This window comes from Lycorma delicatula, chromosome 1 (genome assembly GCF_047948215.1).
Source record: "Lycorma delicatula isolate Av1 chromosome 1, ASM4794821v1, whole genome shotgun sequence".
Taxonomy (NCBI): Eukaryota; Metazoa; Arthropoda; class Insecta; order Hemiptera; family Fulgoridae; genus Lycorma; species Lycorma delicatula.
Genome location: NC_134455.1, coordinates 254,865,090 through 254,888,138, shown reverse-complemented (window position 1 = coordinate 254,888,138; position 23,049 = coordinate 254,865,090). Strand labels below are relative to the sequence as shown.

The 23,049-nt window shown below is 27.8% G+C and overlaps 1 protein-coding gene across 5 annotated transcripts in view; it reads right to left on the bottom strand.

The window, feature by feature from the left end:
- The window catches only part of Oamb (Octopamine receptor in mushroom bodies), a 553,519-nt gene that overhangs the window by 421,551 nt on the left and 108,919 nt on the right, over positions 1-23,049 (bottom strand). For all 5 annotated transcript variants that reach the window (XM_075375815.1, XM_075375839.1, XM_075375832.1 and 2 more), the window contains one exon: positions 22,195-22,265. The gene's annotated coding sequence lies outside the window, so the exon portion shown is untranslated. The remainder of the gene's footprint in view (positions 1-22,194; positions 22,266-23,049) is intronic.

Sequence of the window (23,049 nt, the reverse complement as noted above, 5' to 3'; positions counted from 1 at the left end):
AAAAGACAGTCGTTAAAATGTCTGCCCATATGTTTAGGGAAAATCTTTGTTTATGGCTACTTCGGAAGGTACTAAATCCATGATGATTCTTGTCGCTCCAAATATGCTGGTTGTGATAGTTTTGACCAGTATTCCTGTAGAAAGAAGCTTCATCCTGAACAGAATCTTTGATCAAAATACAGGGTCTTCAATTAATGTTCTTCGAAAGCAGTAACAGAAAGCCAATTGACGTGGAAAATCATCGGCAGTCAGCTCCTGTACACGCTACAAGTGATAAAGGTAAAGACAGTTACCATTTAAAATCCGCCACATAGTCACATTGCCCACACCTTCTTGTACTCCCAGAGAAGCATATTTTTATAAGGGGATCCTTCCACAAGATTTAGAACACTTTTTTCTAATTCAATAGTCCTATTTCTCCTTGGTCTACAACGGTCATGATTCCATGGTGTAAATGAATCTGTTTTCCTAAGCGGTATGTGAAGTCTTTCAAAGGTTCTTTCATTTGGCACATCTATTAGAAAACCTGTCTTCATACAGTCTTTTTGCTTTTGGTCTGTTGCAATTTGTTAAAGCACACATTAAATGCATGTCACACAAACTTCCGCAGAAGTATATTCAAACTCCATGATGATGAAACAACAAAACTTAAAAAATAATCCATTGACACTGAATATTAAACAGTCACAAGTAAACAATGACTTTAAATTATTTTAAAATCATATGGTTTTATTTTAAATAATGTGCATTGCAATGGTCAGCTAATAATCAAATGTAAAAATTAATATCGGTTGTTTTATTATTATTTAACATAAAATTTTAATGTAAGAAAATTATTACTTAATTTGATACTAATTTACAAAACTAGAATTAACAATAAATAAAAGCAATTAACATTTAACCGAATTGAACGTAAAACGAAAGACATGAAACAGACACAAAATTACATCAATTTTCTGCCATAACTGAAATATTGTTAACCGATTTAAAAAAATAAATTGTAATTTTTTTCAAAATAAAAGGCTCAATATTTTAGCAAAAACATACATTTTGATAAAACTAATATTTATAAAGATGTAACGGATTGAAAAATAAACATGGCCACCATTTTGCTAATGGCGAAGTTATTTAAGTCCTGATTTTTTGCTAATTTTAAAACTTTGTTATAAAGACGATTACCAAATATTAATGTGATTCCTCTATCCGAATTTGAGATATAAATTTTTATAAAAAGATAACAAAATGGTCGACAGCGGGAGAACGAAGTTGAAGTTGCTTTTTTTCCTAAGAATATTTTTTGTTTAGTTTTAAAATTAGAATCCGAGTAAGTATATCCGATCCACCATTTTAAAAACACTGTGTATATCCGTGTTTATCGTATATATGTTTCTGGCCTGATTAAAATTTCATCCTGTCCGTATCTACTACAGTGATAACCATTAAAAGTTAGTAGCTTTATCTTTTCATCAGAATGGATAGCTAATTATATGAAAATTGCATAAACTTCCGGTTTGTAAGTTGATGGATATTCAAAAAATTCAGAGGAATAATCTGTACATATTGTTATGAGAAATTTTATATTCAGTCGCTTCAAGGATCTTAAAACCAAATTTATAAGATCAGTGATTTCCATCAAAGTGTTGACTCTATCTGCTTTGCCGATAAAAATTTCCAAAACATTGTACAACGAATAAATTAATTTTGAATAACTAAGCAAAATTCTTTAGTTTCCGCATATAGAAGAACGTTTTGCAGCAGTGGAGCCACCAAACCGCAAGTGTCAACTCAATGATGGGAGTAGCTTGATATTTTTCCATTTAATATCTTTCTACGCCCTTGCCTATTTATTATTACCATTTTCATTGTTACGGTAAAAAATTTAAAAAAATTTATTTCAAGGAATACCAGATGATCTATATTCTCGTGAGCTATTTATTTTGGAAATGGGTTAGTAGTGAACTAACATAATGTAATTTACAAAATAAAATTTGAAAATTAAATACTGCCGTTATCTTCATACTCGTATTACGAATAATTTCCGTCATAGAAAATGTATTGTTCTTTTCCAGAATTACAATGTTGATCGATTAATTTCGATACAATTTTTATGTCTTTCTGCTACGAGCTGATTACATTAAATTTAAGATTGATGTCTACTTCGAAACACAGTGCGTTTTTTATAATGATATATTTCTTAGCGTGAAAGATAAAGATCAATAAAATAATCTGTGAGCTGTAGGTTAAATATATAATTCCATCATATTGTTAAAATTTGTAGACTATACAATGAATTTTATACAAATGCTGAGTGTAAAAATATGAACAACTTTATCTAAATAGTGCTCAGTGTAAAATTACGGTACGACTTGTAATAGTAATTTAATTTCAACGATGCAGAAATTGCAAAATTTGTTTAGACGACTGTAGTAAATTTTTATTATGAAATAAAATATATAATACCTGAAGACAAGAATTATTTTAAAAAAATGTATTTTGTATTTCATAAAAAAAAATCACATATAATTGTAATATCTCTATTACTTCAAATTCGGTTTCATCTTAACTTACATGCACAGTCACTAGATGGGCAATGAATGCTAATTGTCCGCAGTAGACACTAACGCACAGACAGAGCAATAAAATATTGAAACGTTACAAATCTGTAATGATTTCTTTTTGCGCTCCTACATCAAATATTTAACATTTTCCAGCTCAGTATACTAATATTAAATTTACTTTAATAATATACTAACGATAACCCGATTTTATAAATGTATATTTTATTATTAATGGAAATAATAATAATATATTACGTTACAATACGTTTACCCTTCTTACAATATAATTTCATAAATAATGCCATTACAATTTTAATACAACGTCAGTCGGTTTACCTATTTCTTCCAGTGAAATATATTTAAGAAAGAATCTTATTAATTTCTAAATATTCCTTAATCGCCAGAAAATATTAAGTTTAAAAATAGATTATAAAATACATATTAGTTTCCGGTTACGGTTAATGGTAAATATGTTCTAACTGATTGCATTAGAGTTGTAATTTTTTTTACAGACACAAAGAAATGTAATCACGTTTATTTATTTTTGTTAGAGTACACAGTTATTGGAAAAGAACATGCTTGTTTAATACTATTCAAAACAATTTAATGAGAAATTTTGAAAAAAAAAACAGCTTTTTTCAAGAATATTTTAATATTAGAAGAAGAAAAAAAACTATTACGACTAAGAAAAAAAAATAAACAGTAGTTGGCAGTAAAGTTTTGTAGTTTTTCATTGTTTCAAAAGTTTACAGCTGTTGTTTTAACGATATCCTTATTAACTAAGATTGAATTTTAAATACAAAATTTCATGAAACTAAATTTAAATAAATTTTCAAATGTCAAAGATATTTCACGTGTAAAAAAATTATATAAAAAAATAATTTGTCAAATATAATAAATCAACATTTTTTATTTTAAAAATCATACTGGTCTTAATTTTTAGGCATTAACATAAATCTATCTTTTGTTTACAAGGTTATGCCTATAGAAATTTATTAAAATTTGAAGTCCTGGGCCCACAGATAATAAAAATTTTACAAAATTACTAGGAGATAAATTAGATAAATTACTAGCAGATAGTCTTCATTTATAATCTCATTTAATTTTGCTTAATACTAAACATTATTGACCTTTGTCTGTTAATAGAAAAGAGTTATTTGTAGCATCACTCGGCAAAACTAATGTGGTTGCTTGTTATAGCTACACCAGACTGTAAACATACGTCAGCTTAACTAGTTACAGGCATAGGTCTGTTGAAAATAATCATTCACGATCATAATGTCAAAATGTACGTGATTCTGTTGTTTAAATATGCTCCACTGGTTTAGTCAAAGTCAATGTGAATGAAGTAGGTTGAGATTCATTGTAGATATTACAAAATATTATATATATATATATTTTTTTTTTTTGAAAAAACCATCTGAAAAAAGGTGAGAACTATTTTACCAGAGGAATAGAATAAATAAACTTGTAATTATTCTTTAACATCATCAGATGTATTCAACTAAGTTATTTTACAATTATTAAAATTCATAATGAATGGAATCATTGCAGACCAGTTAAGTGTAAGGCTTTAAACTCGTAAAGTACCAAAGATAAGCCTGTGTAATACGAAAGATATAGATATATTCTGTAGCCAATTCATTATCTATGGATGTTATGGGTGTGAACTTATACTATAGGTAAGAACTGTTTGTGGCCGTGCAATTTGTATACACATACAAACATGTACACGCGCGCGCGCAAGCAGATTAGAAGGTCAACTCTAGAAGTAACTATAATAAGAATGAAGTCAGGGGTAAATGTGGGTAAAAAATAACCGTTATTTTGCATAAAAATATAATATATTAAATCAGAAAAAAAAACTTTAAATTACACTGATTCAGGTACGGGACTTAATTTATTTTCCTGTTAAAACATATAAATATTTCTGAAGCATTTTATTCACTTGTAAACGCACATTTTCAAGTTATTGAAATTAGCCATATGGTTTCCGTTAACAGCTGAATGTCCTTTATTATGATTCGATTTTTCTGTCATCCGCAGTAATGCTGATGTGCTTAATATTGAAGACAATATTTATACAAATGGAATTTATAAAAAAATTCACTTTTACAACTAAGTAACTATCAGCTGATTTATCTACATATCATTTACACAAAAATAGTAGAGTTTACCGGCTGAAAAATATTTTCAATTTATTGTAAGTAAAAATTCCTAATAACTTGCTAGCTTACGTAATAGGTTGTATGATAACCGAAATCTTTGATCACAAAGATAATGACATCGTTAAATAGATTATTCTATTAAACATTAGTATATTGTGAGCATTTAAAAATCCCTTCGCATGCAGATGACATAAAAAATTCAATCGTAAGCACATAGTGTGGATTTCAAGTGTTTTGTGTTCTGAAATGTTCGTAAAAATTCTAAGTACTGAATAATTAAAAAGAAAAATCTATTAAAAAAGAACTTTGTTAAATCAAATTATCGAACTTCAAGAAATATGTCTACAAAAACCAGGTAGGTGTATTTTAAAATTAAGAAAATCCTTTTACTAATACTACGAGTGTAGCTATCATTGTTTGTTTTTAAGATTCTTGTAACATACTTTTCTGCAGAATCTAATTTATTACTTCCTTTTACGATATTTAAATCGCGAAAAGTGTCTTTTTCTGATTTCAACGGAAATATCAATTTTGACCATCCCTGAATCCATTCTGATAGTTTCGGCGTGATGACTATACATGCGTACGTATGTATATAAATATTTGCCATCCCTGGATTCAGGGATCACGTACAGTCGTCATGCCGTAACTATACAAAATGGATTCAGGGATGATCAAAATTGATATTTCCGTTGAAATCAGAAAACAGACATTTTTCGCGATAACAATATCGTACAAGGAAGTAATAAATTAGATTCTGCAGAAAAGTATGTTACTAGAATCTTAAAACCAAAGATAGCAACACTGGTAGTGTTAGTAAAAGGATTTTATGTATGTATCTCACGTAACTCAAAAACGATTAGCCCTAGGATATTGAATTTTTGAATTTAACCCAAAAAAAATTTGGATTTTGTACTTTTTTCAACTGCACTAATAAACCCTCATTGAGAGCTTTTCAACGATTTATCATAAGTTGTACTTATTTTCATTGATTCCAGAGTTATAGCCACATATAATTTTAATTAATGAAGTACTTGGTTCTTACAAGGGGAAGGCACATCGGTTCGATTCGACTTTATATCTTTTTTTAACTTTCTTTTTTAATTTAAATATATTCATTTATTAATAATAATTAATCTCTGATTGTAAAAAAAAATTACAATAAATATAACAATAAATTCAATAATAACAATAAATAAAAAAAGAAAGAAATATATCTGAAATTATTAATGAAATCAATTTGTACGTTCTTTTCATTAAAAAAAAAATGTATATGTAATTTAATAGGCGTACGAGGAAGTCATGTAATGTCTAAATATTTTTTTTTCATTAAAAATTAAATCAGATACTGAGAATTACTGTTTTAGAAATAGTTTATTTAGAAATAGACTAACTCAAAACAGATTGATTCTCAAATGAATTGCTGTTAAAAGATTTAAATAAAAGAACGTAATCAATTTTACGGAGGCACAGTAATGTTAAATATTGATTATCAGCTAAATTTAATAACTTTAATGCGAAGTGAAGCCTGAAAATTTTATCAATCAAATTACACTAACTCATTAAACTTTACATCTTAATTTTTATTATTTATTTTTATAATAAAACGGTAACCAGTTAATTTTAACTCTTCAGTTAGCTCTAAAAGCCAAAGTCTAGAACTTTTATTGATTAATAACTAAAACTTCCTTTAAAATATTTATTCTGAGGCATTTGTTTCAGTGTTCTTTTTCTTTCGTTCTGACATCTAACGATTGCGTTTACATAGCTCAGACTTCTTTCTTTTCCAAAAAACCTTTCATCTTTCTTTTCATCTCATCACTCCACTTACAACTTTGCTGTTTTTTTCTTCAGGAAAATCAAATTCATCTATAATTTTTTTTAACTTTTGATATGAATTTTGATTTTCACTTCATCTGTATCTTTAGCAAGGATAACTAGAGGCGACTGAAGAAGCGGGTTAACATTCAGAAATTGAAATTTGCTTCCCATTTTGATTTATTCATCAATTATTAAATTTTAAAATTCTTTATTTCACTCTGATAACTTACGCTTGGACACAGCTAAAAGTTATTGGTAATAGACCGTCTCCTTGTCTTGCATCTCTTTTAATTTCAGTTTTGATATTTCTTAAAAAAAAAAATTAATATTTGAAACTATCTTGTTAGCATTTCTTAATAATATATAATGTTTTATTGTCAACATTTAAATTCTTCTAATATTTTGAGTAGGAATTCTTTGTGAATTGAGAGAAAAATTACTTCTATATTATTATTATTATTATTATTAAAACAATTTTTTAATCAACTTATTATTACTTTGTCTCTGTCCGGAAACGGAGATAATACAGATAAAAAAAATTATTATAAATATATATATTAACTATTTTATATATGTATGAAATTAGAAATACCTTCTTAAAAAAAATTACTGAAACTGAACTTCTACACAACAAGAAAAATCACAATAGGATAAAAATATGTAAAAAATTAAAAATAGTTTTATTGACAACACTAAACTGCATTGATATCAGAATTTCTTAATAGCTTCGTAAATGAATGTTCAACTACAAAATAGATGTCACTGATAAAAAATAGAATATTGATATAATATAATGTACTATTTTAAGTAACTTTTCAGTTATTAGAAAGCAAATGTAGGTTTTGGATCGCTATGGTTTTTTTTTTTGGCCTGTAGATTAGGATTTCATTTTAAGTCCCGCCGGGTTAGTCTAGTGGTTAAATTCTTCTTCGCAAAATCAGCTGATTTTTGAAGTTGAGAATTCTAAAGTTTGAGGCAGTTGCTTTTATATGAATTTGAATGGTAGACTATGGAAACCGGTGTTCTTTGGTGGTTAGGTTTCAATGAACTACCAGTCTCAGGAATGGTCGGCCTGAATCTGACTATACATTTACCCTTTACATTTACAATTACACGCCAGGCTGCCCACAGATGCCTTGGCATCTCTGCAGAGTATTGTTGACATCATGTCACTGTGCTGTTACTCTGTGACTTAGTATACATAAATAAATTCAAAATTAATTTTATTTTCAGTACATCATAGAAAAAATAAATTTGTTCAGAGGTATGATTTTTTCTCATACTCAAATACTAATTTATATCATTAAAATTGGACTTACTATCCTATGCTAAATTTATCGATTTACTCTCTGTTAAATAAAGTAAATTAACAATTACATATCTCTTCTTCCGATAATTTAAAGGCATAAGATCTCAGGAATATTTTAATGTCTACAACTTACTGTTGAGTTACAAATTGTAGGAATTAAAGCGGAATACGGAGAATTAAAATGTTTACTAAACGTAAGTTCCAAGCTTTGCTAATTGTACTTTATTATCTTTAAATGTAACAATTAGTGCTTGTTCGCAAAACCCAATTTTCATAATATCTTTGTAACAAAGAATACACAACCCTTTAAAGATAATGATCTGGTTTTTAATTGCAAAAACTACGGCACGAATTGTGGTGACACAATACACATAGTTAAGGATTTCATTATAATTCAGCAATAATAGCGAGTATAATTTGAACAAATATTTACTTGAGAACAAAGAGAAGAGATTAATTCAGAGAGCGCATTAATTTATACTGGGCAAGTAAGATGTACTGTAGATAATTTTGATTAAATAAAATTTAATTATCCATTAAATAATACAACTACTATAATGGGCAAGTATATACTTTAAAGAATTACGCACTATGTATTACACTCCCTATTAACTTAGACATTAGAATTTTAAATAAGTATAAAAGTATATTAAAAGTAAAACAATATAATTTTAAATAGAGATAACTGAAATTAACATAAATTATTGGGTATGTGTTAGGATTACAAAATAAATAAAATATGATATAATTATAATCAAAAATAAATTAAATACACAGTAAAACTCGTATTTTTGTTTAATATGGTTTTTACGTAATTGCTAAAACGTTTTCACGCCGTCATTTTTTCGAGGGAATACAATACGACAAAACAGTTAATTGTGAGTTTAGTTTCACAAGATTCTGTCAAAGGATTCCATAATTTTACAGTAATTTATTGAAAATTTGACAGTTATAACAGTTATTGGGATTGACTTAACAAACTGAAATAATAAAATGCATAACGAATAAGATCAGAAGAAATATTAAACCGTGGAGCTAGGAAATTTATAACAGCGACATTTTCTTAGGATTCATTATCGGTATTGGTTATTATTAATTACGTTTAAATTAACTTCTCAATTTGTGGATCGAACTGATATACATTTTTAAACACAAAGTAACATGACCCAAAGCATTTCTCTCGTTTCTCTATATTTAATTTAAACTACTATTTCGTTCTTCTCTTTTAACATAATTGAATATCTATAATCTGTTTTCTCAGAACAATGAATAATATACTGAATGATTAAAACTGACTTAAAAGAGGGAAAGCCTAGTAGCTATTTACTCCCCTATTCCATTTACTTAGTTATAGAACGGCACACCCTGAACTTACTGCAAATTGAAGGTAATGATAAATGGATTTTTTGAAGTTTGTTATGTCTGAGACTCGAACTCAGAATCTCCAGTTGAAAGGCATAATGTTATCACTCCGCCAAGAGGAGCGGCTTCATCATTTTAAATTGAAACTTTGTTTTACATCATATTGCTGGGAATATATATATATATATTTAATACATATGTATTAATAAGAAAGTAATTAAATTGTAGGTGTAGTAAAAAAATTTCAGCGCCCCTTTCTGGATCGGAGCGAGAATGTATATTTAACCGGATCCTTAGCAGCTTGTTGTACCCTTTAGCAGCTGCGCACATTCTCTGCCCAATAATAAAGAATAATATTATATGAAAGACGTCTACTTTCGTAGGTTTTAGAATTTCATAATTTAGTTTAGTTGTAGCATATTCTAAGATAAATTAGAAAAGATACCTTGGATACTTTGAAAAAAGAAACACTTTTTTTCGCATTTTACCATTTAGAATAGTTAAACCAATAAAAATGAGTAAAAACTGTTAATTATAGCTATTGAAAATCTATTAGTAATTTCTTTTTAAGAAATAACATTTTATCAGAATACTGTTGAAAGATTGGATAGAAGAACAAACTGTTTTATTCGGTTTAACAATTGTTCTAAGACTGAATAAAACAAAAATGATACATTATTTTCAATATTTTTTACGGGAAGTGACATTATACAGAAGGCGTAAACTCATAAAATCATCACCAGATTTATAAATCCGATAGTAGATTAATAACTCCCATTGATTTTCATTTTTATTTTCCTATCCCTTCAGTCATTCGTTGATTTATTTTAATGTCGTTTTTCTATTTTTTCCACTTGACCGTGTTCTGTTTTACAGTTCATAAGCGGTAAATATGCTTTATCGCTCTTTTAAATACGTTTTGTCACCTCTATTTAATCCATTTGTATGATTTGTTTCTTCCTTACCTCATTTTGCGCAATTATTCATGTAGTAAACTCTAGCAGGTTAAGTCCATGCAAGTCCTTTTCTATTCTTTAAATTCGATTTTAATCTTTTAAATTACTTTCTTCATCTGTGCATCACTTCTGACTTTCTGGCACATTGCAGAAAAATATCTTTAATCTTTTCCCCGTTTTTGTAGTTTTAGATTGAAGGGATTTAGTAACTGATTTCAGAGGATACCAGTATTAAATGAAAATCGTTAGTCAGTTTATTAATTTTACAGAATTTATTAAAATTATTACGGTACAATTCTTCGTACCATTTACTAAACCCTCCTTCATTAACATTACTTTTTAGGCCGATCATTTTTCAGTCATTTTAGATGAATTTATTGAAAGTATAATGACAATCTATATCTTTAGTGATGATATTTTCCTTTTACTATATCTTCAAGAAAACATTTTGAGCTTGTGTTTCCCTACGTTTAAGGATTATGGCATTTTCCTACCGATACGCTTAAAATCTTGCACTATTTATTGTATAATCTTTTTTTCTGAGCAAGTGAGTCATATTTAGTTGTACTTAGTTTGTCAACTGTTTTCTACGGTATTCATTATTTCTCAAATCATTTACACTGGAGAAATAGAGTTCGTACATTTACAGGTTTAAATAATTTTGTATACTCATGCTTGTTTTATTCAAGTTGAGCTTACTTATTCTGGTATTTCTTAAAACCGGTAAAAGTATTTTGGGTACTGAAGATCGAAAGAATGATTCTGGGTCCGTCGATAAAAATTTAGTAGCATTCAAATGAACTTGTAATTAAGCTTACATACGATCGTGGGGAAATATAATACCATAAAAACGAATGTAATAAATTTCACTAAGAATATTAAAGGTTATGTTTTTGCATTATTATTTTACTTGAGTAGTTACGTTTTCCAGTTCTGTGCATGATATTAAAATATCTCCGGGATTTGATAATAATAAAGTACATTACGGATATTGAACTTCTAAAAAGGTGACTCCCTAAAGACTAATTAGTCTAATTAGTGGATAGCCTATCTAATGCGAACACGTAGAGAATCTAGTTACATTTTAAATACTAAAATACCGATGCGTAGAAAACAAAAAACATAATTTAAACAAAAATTATAATCAGCTATTCACATCTATTTAAGGCAAAGTCTATCTTCCATATTACAAGATTTTTACTAAAATGTGTTAATATCGTTTAAAAATACAATACAATGTACACAACTCATTGGTATTTTCTCTTTGAATCAAGTAATCCTTGATCCAGTTTCAATTTTTAATGTAATTTGTTTGCAACCAACAGAATACGAAGTTTAAGTTTCAATATTTGTTAAAGGAAATTTAATTCTTAATGTTTTAATCTTTTGTCAGTAGTAACAGAAGATTATTTTCATTTATGTACTTTCATTGTTTTTATTTTAAAGAAAATAAAAAATTCTTTTTACTTAAAAAGAAAACAAAAAAAAATACTGCTTGTAATATTAAAATTTATATTGATAAAATACGTATTCACTGGTTAAAGATATTTCCATTATTTTAATTTTAAATGACAGCGAAAGTTTTCATTCATATTAATTGTTGCAGTTGGTAGTAATTTAAAGTTCTCAATTCTGTTAGGTGACGGAAGAAAGCGTGCTAAGATAATGACATCTATTGCACATTACTACGCTACTTCAGAAGCAGAAAATGAAAATTTAATACACTGACTTATAAAAGACTCAAGGGTATACTTAACTGAAGCAAGGTAAAACCCAAGTTTGTTGGGACTCCACTAAGAAATACTTAATTGTTCGTCTTATGAGAAGAACAAAAGCAAGATTGCGATTGTTAATATTAACATGTACGAATACTTTCTTCGTACTTCTAAGTAAATTATACAGCTTATTTATTCAAGGAGAATCGAACTAATGTGGAATTCTGATTCTATTATAAATAACAATAAAAAATGAGGATTCATTAATTGAGTTTAGTGTTTCGTACAGCGTATAACTGAAGAAGTTTGTACCGTAATATTTGTATTACTGGTCATTTAAATTTTAAAGCTATCATTTTAAATAATTTATTGCATAACAAAGATTATTATAGAATTAAAATTTATAACTATATATTATTACATTATAATTTATTAATTATATCATAATTTATTACAATATATTTATATTGTTACGATATTCTTCAAAGTACTAATCTTGAAATTATAATCGACAAGAATTTTACTGTCTTGAAATTAAATTTATTGAATTAATTATCTAAGGATTTGAGGATGTAATCACTTGTTTCTTGAAAATTAATAACATCTATTATATAAAAATCATGAAAAAAATGTTGTTTTCTCATTTTTTTTAATGTAAAATTTAACTTGTCGGGTCTAAATTACAAACAGTTACCTAATACATACGAACACTTGAATTTGCTATGACTTAAAAAGTTAAAATTTAAATATGATAACGATTTTATTTATTTACGTTTAAAGTTTGTCTTTAGATAACTTTTTAAATTTTATTATTTAAAAAATGTTATTGTTTTAATTTTGTTTTCATTCTATTTTTTCATTGTTTTCATTGTTTCCATTTTCTCATTACTATTAAATTTTTATTTGAATTATGAACAGTCCTTTAAAATACAAAAACTCTTCATTATCAAACAAAACGTAGAACTAATGCGAAAAAACGATCCCAACTAATCTGTTAGATATGTTTTCTGTTGTTATTTCTTATACGAAACAACAGAAAATAAAAAATTAAAAACTTAAAATTGGAAATTTTTAAACAATGTAATTTTTTGTAAAAAAACTTTTACTACATTATCAGTAAATAAAAATATATAAACAGTACCAGTAAAGAAAATTCGTCTTAAACATAAAACCAGATCCATCGAAATCGTTTAATTTCGACAAACGTAAGCACTGAATTCATATTCAAAAGATAACAAACTGATGTGTATCGGTCGAATTGAGTACCTCATTTGCTGGCGAATTAAGTAACTTAAATTGTGAAACTTGAAAATGAGTTTTCATAATATCGACATTTAAAATAGATTTTAAAACCATATCAGAAAAACTGCTACAGAGTGCTAGCTAAGACTCATTGTAATGAATTATTTTTTTAATAAGCTTCACAACTAATGTCTTAATTTTAGTGAGAAAATACTTTTAATGTCAGAAAAATCAAGCTAAATATAAATATTCTGCAAAGATTTAATACTAATCAATTATAATGACAAAAGCAATTCTTTAAATTGTTGAAGTAGGCGATGAAATCTTTCTTTTAAAAAATTGTCTACTTCAGTAATTTAAAAAAATTCACAACGGAATCAACACTAGAACTTCCTCCACAATATAAAAACGAAGCTTCGAAAACTATCCAATTGAAGAATACTTGAACATAAATAGAAATACATACGGGTTACGTTGAAAACCTCTTTCATCTCGACGTCGGTTAAAAAAAAAATTAATTTCTATTATTATTTTTCTCGTAATTTTATATAGCTAAGCTCGAATTAAACAAATCTTTAAGTTAATCGAATATTGAGTAAAATGTGATTAAAAAAAATAATTTTCAATCAACATTTATTTCCCACATTAAATTAGTTATCCAAAATTTTTAGAAAAATACGGATAGGAAAGTAACCGCATAGGAAAAAATTAATCTATTTGTGAGTACCTATTCAGGGTACTCGTTGTTCATTCTTCTCTTTTTTCATAGTTATAGCTATGATGCAGGGAATTCTTTAGAAAAAAACCAAAACAACACAAATGTACACTGCGGTAATAGTTTGGATAAAATAATTTTTTCTAACGATTAGATACAAAGCTGCATCCATACTTTTATCTGCATCTTATTGAAGTAACTAACCGCTTATCGTGGTAGGGATGATTGTTAGATCATCACACATCGTTTACAATCACTTAGTCGTAATGATAGGTATGATGCCAACAAACGGATAGAATCATCCATCTCAGTTTTTTTTGTGAATAAACAACTCCAACGTTTTGTTGCTTGATACTGATTCAAGTGGTGGCATAATTTATAGTAGTGTTATTTTTGACTTACTAGAGTATTTTGTCTAAATACTGATGTGTTACTATGTATTGTATGTACTATAAAAAACTTCAGTTAGCTTATAGAGTTGAGCCCACCGAGCTGATCTGATGGTTAACTCGTCATCGCAAATCAGCTGATCTCGAAGTCGAGAGTTTTAAGGTTCAAATCCTTGTAAAGGCAATTACTTTTACACGGATTTGAATATTAGATCGTGGATACCGGTGTTCTTTGGTGGTTGGGTTTCAATTAACCACACATCTCAGGAATGGTCGACCTGAGACTGTGCAAGACTACACTTCATTTACATTCATACATATCTTTCTTTATCCTGTTTAGCCTCCAGTAATTACCTTTCAGGTAATACTTCAGAGGATGAATGAGGATGATATGTACGAGTGTAAATAAAATGTAGTCTTGTACAGTCTAAGTTCGACCATTCCTTAGATGTGTGGTTAATTGAAACCCATATTCACACATATCATCCTCATTCATCCTCTGAAGCAATACCTTACGGTGGTTTCGGAGGCCAAACAGAAAAAGAAAGCTTGTAGGGTTGAAGTACAAAAAATTGCACGTTTGAAAGTTCAGGCGGCCGATTCAGAAGCATCTCAAAATTGAACGCGAGAACAAAAGAGTTATGTGTAAAGAACAAGGGTTTTAATAGAACTGAAAGACATAATAAATTTATAAATATTATATTATAAATAAATTTATAATTATTGATTACACGAGTACTATATGACTAATAAATTATACGGTGACTAATATTAGTAATGATTATTGTGTTGCATATAGATATGGTCGATATCTATATTATTGTTAATCGACACACTGATTCGCAGAAACATGATGAAATCAATGTTTGTTTATTCTTCACTTAAGCTTACTGAATACAGTATAGCATGTACTATGTACTTATAATTAAATATAATTTATTCCATGATTTTTTTTTTCTTATTTTAACTTCAATCATTCATGCGGTACGGTGTACGGTATTATATAGCAGTTGAATTATTGTAAAAATAACATTTATTTCGTATTCACTCTCTAAAAGAGGATCAACAGTTACACGGGATCAATTGCATTTTCAATAATAATTTTTGAATCCTGTTCTCGATTTTAGCATAGCTTTCAAAACTGTTTTAGTTTCTATACATAGCATGAAATGTAAAGTTGGTATTTAGATTTGAAACTATTACAACGTTTATGTTATTGGCTGTAAAATCTCTTGAATGGGCTTTTTTAAATTAAACTCTTTAATAATTGAATTAATTTTTTTTTATCCTTTCTATTATTAAGTACCAAACTGCTATGCTACCAATGAAGTAAAAAAAAAATTGTAGTAGAAAGTAATTAAATAACTCCAAATATAAATTCTAATAGTCACTAAGGCTTAACAAATGATTTTTATTATAATAATAATTTTCTACTTAACAATGATGACAGTAAAAAAAACAGCCCGCATACTTTTGATAAAATCGGCTTCATTTGTTGCTTAGTTATAAATAAATTTGTATTCGTACATGTAAAAAGTGAAATGTAAGGCATAAAAATTCAACTTAAAGTTATCTCTTTGTGGGTTAGCATACTGTTTTCAGTCGCAATCACAGTTTCGCCTACCACATTTTTTTCAAGTTTCAAGTTTTCAAGTGATTTTTTCCCCTAAAACTTCATCACTTATCGTTACATTTCATAAATTTATAATCGGTTCGTAGTAGAAGTTTGACAGTTTCTACCAACCAGAAATAAATATATTTTTCACTAAAACGTTTTTTTCTTTATATTTAAGAGGTCTTCTTTATCTCCTAGAAACTGTGAACAGTTGTAATCTCCCCAATATAAAAAGTTAGCGATAGTAATAATCTATTTCTCCGGTTTATATTTTATCAAGAGCTGATATTCTATATTTACGCGAGAGTAAGAATAGCCAGCTAATTTTTGTTTCTTTCTGATTTTTTCAGACTTTCCAATCTAATTTTGCAATAGATTTTGAATAGAGCAATTGGTGAGATGGAGTTATCGATTAGTTATTTCTATTTTCTAAAATTATTTATTACATTGCTAATTACAACTTTACCTTCACAATGAATTAAAGGTCTAATGTTGTTCAAACCCAATTAAAAAAATAATAAATACAGAAGAAGAAATTAGAAGACTTTTAAAAGACTGAACTAAAGTAAGTCGGTTTAATAATTATCAGCAGAAAATACAAGTGTTAATAAGATTCCTAAATAATATTTTATATTAATGAGATAATGAAAGTAATTAGATAAACTTAACAAAAGGAAAACCAATGTAAATACATAAAAAGGTTTATAATAGTTAGACAAATCTGTAGAAATCCTTGAATGCATTAATGTCGATTGTAAGACGTTCTCGCGCACCTCCCTCCAACTACCCTTTTTTTAACCTCCAGGACCACCGTTAGGTATTACTTCAGAGGATGAGATGAATAACAATTTTTGTAGCGTGTGAAAATGCCATGCCTGACCAGGATTCGAAAACGGGACCTCCGGATGAAAGGGCGAGACGCTACCACTCGCGCCACGGATGCTGGCTCCTTCCAACTACCTAATTTCTCTTGCAACGACCGACAGAATTCCATCACTAGAACACTTGCAAACATCTTCATTTTTTTCATATTTGTTTTAAAAGCAAAACCAGTACATGTTCGTATGTCAACCGTAATACTCCCTGTTCATTAAACGATTTACTATAATCAACAATGCCAATATAAATATGGGCAAATGAAAAAGAAATTGAACGCTACATAAAAATGAAATAAACACACCTACTTGCTTGTATGAGCGCACGCACGTGTAATCTCAGTATCAAGCATGCCATTGAAACGTAAGTAAATTAAATTTTAAAATATTTTTTTTTTAATATTAAGTATGCAATAAAAATGTTGCTAGCTCGATATATTTATCAAAAACATTTTCATTCTTTACAGCTAACTGCAATTTTAGGAACGATATCTAGATTTATGGAAAATTACTAAAACATTTGGATAAAACTAACAATTTGTTCTTTATTTATCCTTCATATGAAATTATTATCGTATGTTCTCCCGAACCTTTGATTTTACGAGTTTAATAGTTAAAAACTCTTAATTTTGTAAGAAGAGTTAGAACAACGTTTAATATCTTTTTAGTTACATCTCTTCTTCATTTTCGAAATGTTTATTCATTTCCATGATTTCGGCCGTTGATGGAAAGGATAGAAAGGAGCAGAGCAGATATTTAAATTATTATTGAAATAATGTGTGACAATTTAGGCTAAAATAATTCACATCCTACGTTTCTGCAATGTTTATATTAGTCACTGATGTGAATGGAAACGCAATAGAATTTTAATTCATAATCTTCCATAATCCTTGTTGTGCAAGTAGCAGACGACATTATTTGTACTTGGTATTAAAGCTTATATTAACACAGGTATTCATGGTACTGAGAGGTAGAATTAGTTTATTTTTTCCGTACGTAATGCTTAGCTGGTCTCGCAATATTAATGTGAGTTTATAAATATTTACATAAATACTAATCACTAAATTATTTCTTTTACATGCGTGTTGAAAAAAGTTTTAGATTTTGTAATGTTCTGAAAATGAATCCGTAATATATCCGACTGCAGTTCGGAAACCGAACTGCAGTCGGATATATTAAAGCAAAAACTACTGCAGTTCGGAAACCAAACTGCAGTAGTTTTTGCTTTGTATTATTGTTGGCGAAATTTCTTCTTAGTGAAAAAATAGACAAATCAAGTTTTTCTCATTAAAATCCAAAGTTATGTTTATATCACTTGAAGCACATAATCTCTGTCAACTTAAGTACATATGGTATTGTCTGCAATACCATAATACTATAGTGTATTAGTACTGTATTATTACACATATAATACTATATGCTATAATACTATAATCTGTGTCACCTTCTGCAAAAAATGTTGTAAATATTATTAATTTACATTTGTAGTTACTTACTTTATGTGATATTTATGATAATCATAGATATCCATAAATAGTGTGTACTGGAAGGCTGGAATAGACTTATAACGTTAATTTATTTATAATAATTTTATCCACGTTTCTCTATATTAATATAAAACTTTACCTACAAACTTTAATGACTATTTTTTTTACCCTCAATTGATGTAAAAATGCAATTAGGAAATATCAAATCTATTTTGAAGACCTTCAGTTAGATATACTTACTAAATAATTTAGTTTTTTTTTTAAAACTAAGCTAAGAAATTTTTTCCAGTAACAGTTGGTATTAGTATTTTTTTTACCCTCAATTGATGTAAAAATGCAATTAGGAAATATCAAATCTATTTTGAAGACCTTCAGTTAGATATACTTACTAAATAATTTAGTTTTTTTTTTAAAACTAAGCTAAGAAATTTTTTCCAGTAACAGTTGGTATTAGTATGACACTACTATTTAGGAGTGGCTTCCCTGAAATTACATGTTGATGGAAATAAGAAGACCGGGGAAATTTAAGATATTTTTAAAATATCTTGTTTTCCGTAAATATTTTGTATGTTAATACTGTAAGAAATAAAATGTCTATGTTTCGGTTACCTAAGAAAAACTGTGTACTGATTTCAAGCTTTTTTTTTTTAATATAATCCAAAAAATCTCTTCTATAGAAAATCACGGTTTCGATTTAGCGGTCTACAATTAATTTTTATCTTTGCTAGAATTTCATCACTGAATATCCTCACAGAACTCCAAATGAATTGGAAATTCCGAAAACGACAACGAATAAACAAGTTCGTTTTTAAATCCAATCATCGATTGTATGACCTACCTTAATATGTTAAGAAGGACTCTTTATAACAATATTTCCTTAAAGAAACACCTTTTACAGATTAGTAGATCCCATTTTATGTGTAGGGTGTGTGATCTGACAATTAATGTTACTCAATAAATCTTTGCATTCTATGTAGTAACATAATAATAATTTCATGTTTATACTATTACTATAAACACAAGAATAAATAAAGTGCCTGTATGTATACATATAAAACTGTTCACTCTTACACTCTGTTTTGTTTATTAATTTTATCCTATATTTCCTGAGATATTTTCCAAGGATTAGACTTTTAATTAAAGAATTATAATATATTTTTAACCAAAAGAAACGAAAAACACACACTAAAACAAAATGTTTGTTAGTTCGTACATTAAGAGCCTTTAACCTACATTAAAAAAAAAAATCGACTATTACATACAGTAATATCGATGTACAAGAGGAATCGGAATCGAGATTATAAGAGTATGCCACTATTTGTACTGATGTTCATCAAAACGTTTATTATTACAAAAAATTTTATATGGACAACACATGAATTTTTTGTTCATCTATTAAATTACATTTACACATTTAAAAAAAATGAAAAGTACATAAAATCTTATTTCATAAAAAACTTCTGATATTTTTTAATATTTATGTTTTGTTACTATTACTCATCGTAGATTTTAAATCAATATATTTAAATTTATAAAAAAGGAGTTGTCTGTTCGAACCGACGTGCCTTCCCCTATGATCCAAATATTTCATTACTTAAAATTTTTTGTGGTTATAACATCCACTAATCATATATCGTTGAAAAGCTCTCAATGAGAACTTATTAGTACGGTTAAGAAAAAGTCCAAAATTCAAATTTGTTTAGATTTTGGGCTTTTTTGGTCACTTTTGTTTTAGTCGATTGCAATGAAAAGGGAAAGTGCACAACTAGATGTTACAACAGTTCTAAATCCAAAATTTCAACATCCTAAGGCTAATCTTTTTTGAGTTATGCGAGATACATACGTACATGTATGCGAGTACATACATACATACGCCACGCCGAAAATAATTAAAATGGATATTTCCGTTGAAATCTGGAAACAGACATTTTTCGCAATCACAATACTTCCTTTACTTCTTTCAAGGAAGTAATAGTATCAGAGTAAATCAACTGTCCTTTGTCCGATATTCACATTTTCAATAGTACTGCATCTGAATACAAAGCAATTTTTCTTCCTTCCGGTATTATACATTTTAAAAATAAATGGAAAAATCATAAATGAATCTACTACGTCTAAAAGTATAAAATAATTTAATGATAACCTACATTTCTGAATGGGAACAATTTACCAGTTTAAAAGGTTCACTTACACAACAATGAACCTTTTAGACATTTTATTTTTTTCAGACATTAGTTAGAAGTAATAACATGTCGTAAAAGAGTATTATCGTATCTTCTTACCAGTGGTAATAATGACATGCTATATGTCGTTACGAGACATACCATTGCTTTTAATCAAACATAAAAAAAATATTTCAAAAATCGACGAAGAGTTGTTATATCCGTGGAAAGCAAAGTAGTCAAAATTGTAAGTGGTATGGGAACCTTCCTGATAGTTCATGACATAGTTTTATGATTAATATTTTAATTAACAGAAATTTAGTTTAGTTGGCTTCAACTTATAGTAGGTTTCCCAATGGTGTAATTAGAGTGAAACTTTGTTCTATGATCTTATGCGTTTGCTTCTAAATTACATTAGAAAGTTTAAAATTTATGTTTACTGAAACATAATGGAGATTTAACAAATACTCATTTGATTTCGATTAAAGTATTTCTTACACAACCAGTGGAACAAAATTAATTAAAGTACTCTTGAAAAAATTATCAAAGTAAAACTTTTAGACATTCAGAAAAATACTAGTTACGTTTTTTGTCGAGGAAATTTTCTGACATTTGATTTAGAAGCCAAGATCACTTGATCAAGAAATTTGACCCGAATTAAGTTAACATCAAGCACGATTTACTGCTTAGACTAACATTAAAAAAAAGTGATTTATTTTATTAAATAATTAATAGTTTGTTACACTCATGATCAGGTAATATTTCATGCACCGTAATTTTCACAAGCTTTTAGACTTTTTTAGATGAATCAGGCTTTAATCAGAAAGTCCGCGAATTTGTTTATAATGCTGTTGGTCACATTTTATTAAAACATTTTTAATTTTTGCAGCCGGTTTAAAGGAAAATTTTACCCGGGTAACTCTAATATTAGGTAAACAGTAAGACATATACCGAAAGTCTGTTGTATTTTGCATAGTTAATTTTTCGTGTAATAATATCTCAAATTAAATCATATCCAGTAGAAACAGCTACAAGATATCAAAAATGGAAATCAGAAAACAGACTGAATCTAATTTCAGTATTTAAACTATTAAACTACATTTCTCAAAATGATAAAATTTAATAGAATGTTTTTTCTGTCTACATTGCGGTTTCAGTAAGTGAAATCTTACTAAATGACGTCTTTTTGCAAAGAATTCAACAAAAAGTGATAAATTCAACTGTTTTCTTAATAACGTTTGTTTCTTTTAAAAAGGTTTAAAGGCTTTTAAAAATGTGTTTTTGTACTGCATTTTAAATAGAATCTTTTTCCATTGTGTACCCGTTTGAATACGGGGTGCGTGGTGACCATTGATCTTGGTAGACCTTTATTTTACGTTCTCCTCTCACTCTGATTTTTCTCTTCTATTTGATAATTTCTAACCACAAAATTGATTAATTTGCTTCACCTCATATCTTAACGGAATATGTTATGATGTGATCAATATCCGTAAATCGCCCAGAAAAAAATAACAAAATTTCGTAAAAAAAGAAAAATATTTAAAACTAATCATCAAAATTTTACTTATGAAACATATATTAAAAATGTAATATTATTTGAACAATTTTTAACATTCATTTAAAAAAATGTTTTTAAAGATTTCTTTTTTCTATTAGTCAAATTTCTTTCAATATAAGTTAAAATTAAATTTATTTGGAGCTTCTTTTAAATTTAAAATTCTTACTTTTTAAAAATTCAATGTTTTTTACGTTCTACGTTTAATACTTAACCCGACAAGATATTTACTTATTTTAATATATTTTTTAATAATTGTGCTTACTTTGAAGTTTACTGCCTTGCAGCTTGGAGACCGACTTTCTTGGTAAATGTTTACTTCATAACTTTTTAAATCTGTAAAAGAAAATTTTTATATTACTACATTGTCTTTATTTGTAGCTGTGTAGAAACGTTTAAAAATTAATTATTTCGTTAACTTATTGTGTAAAATATAAATGAAATGTAATTGTTGAATTACCCACAATTTTCTGTGTAAGTTGTTACATGTTCTGACGCAATAATCTGTTGGTATTAACTTGTTTATTCTGAAAACAGAGAAATCCTTTCCTGCATTCGATACAAAAGCGGAATTTCAGAACAAAAAGTGGCTTAGGAGAACTGATGACAAAAATATAATTAATTTCCTCCTTACAAGTTTGCAGTCAGAAGAATAATGCATTGGCAAAGTCTTCGCCCTATGTCTAGTGATCGGTGCAATCCTAGGTTGCAGTTCTGAGGTCAAGTTCTCGTTTAACAAGAGTTTTTTTAAGACAGACAGACAGACACACACACACACACACACACACACACACACACACACACACACATAATATAAATATATTTGTTTTATTTAATTATTTATATTAGTTTTTTTAAATTTTATTATTATTATTATTTTTCGTGATTACAAAAGATTGAAAATATACAAACGAGTCAATTAATGAATATTTAATATTGAAAATGATAACATGTTTGTGTATTTTTTTAGTGTATGAAATATTGTGTCCTTTCATAAGAAGAAGCTTAACCATTACTGTAAATAACTCCCGTTTGTCATGTTTTTCATGTTTATTCTTTTTCCACTTTTGGCGGAGATTCACTCGAATCCCAATCGGGGAGTCCTGATAAGAGAAAAAAT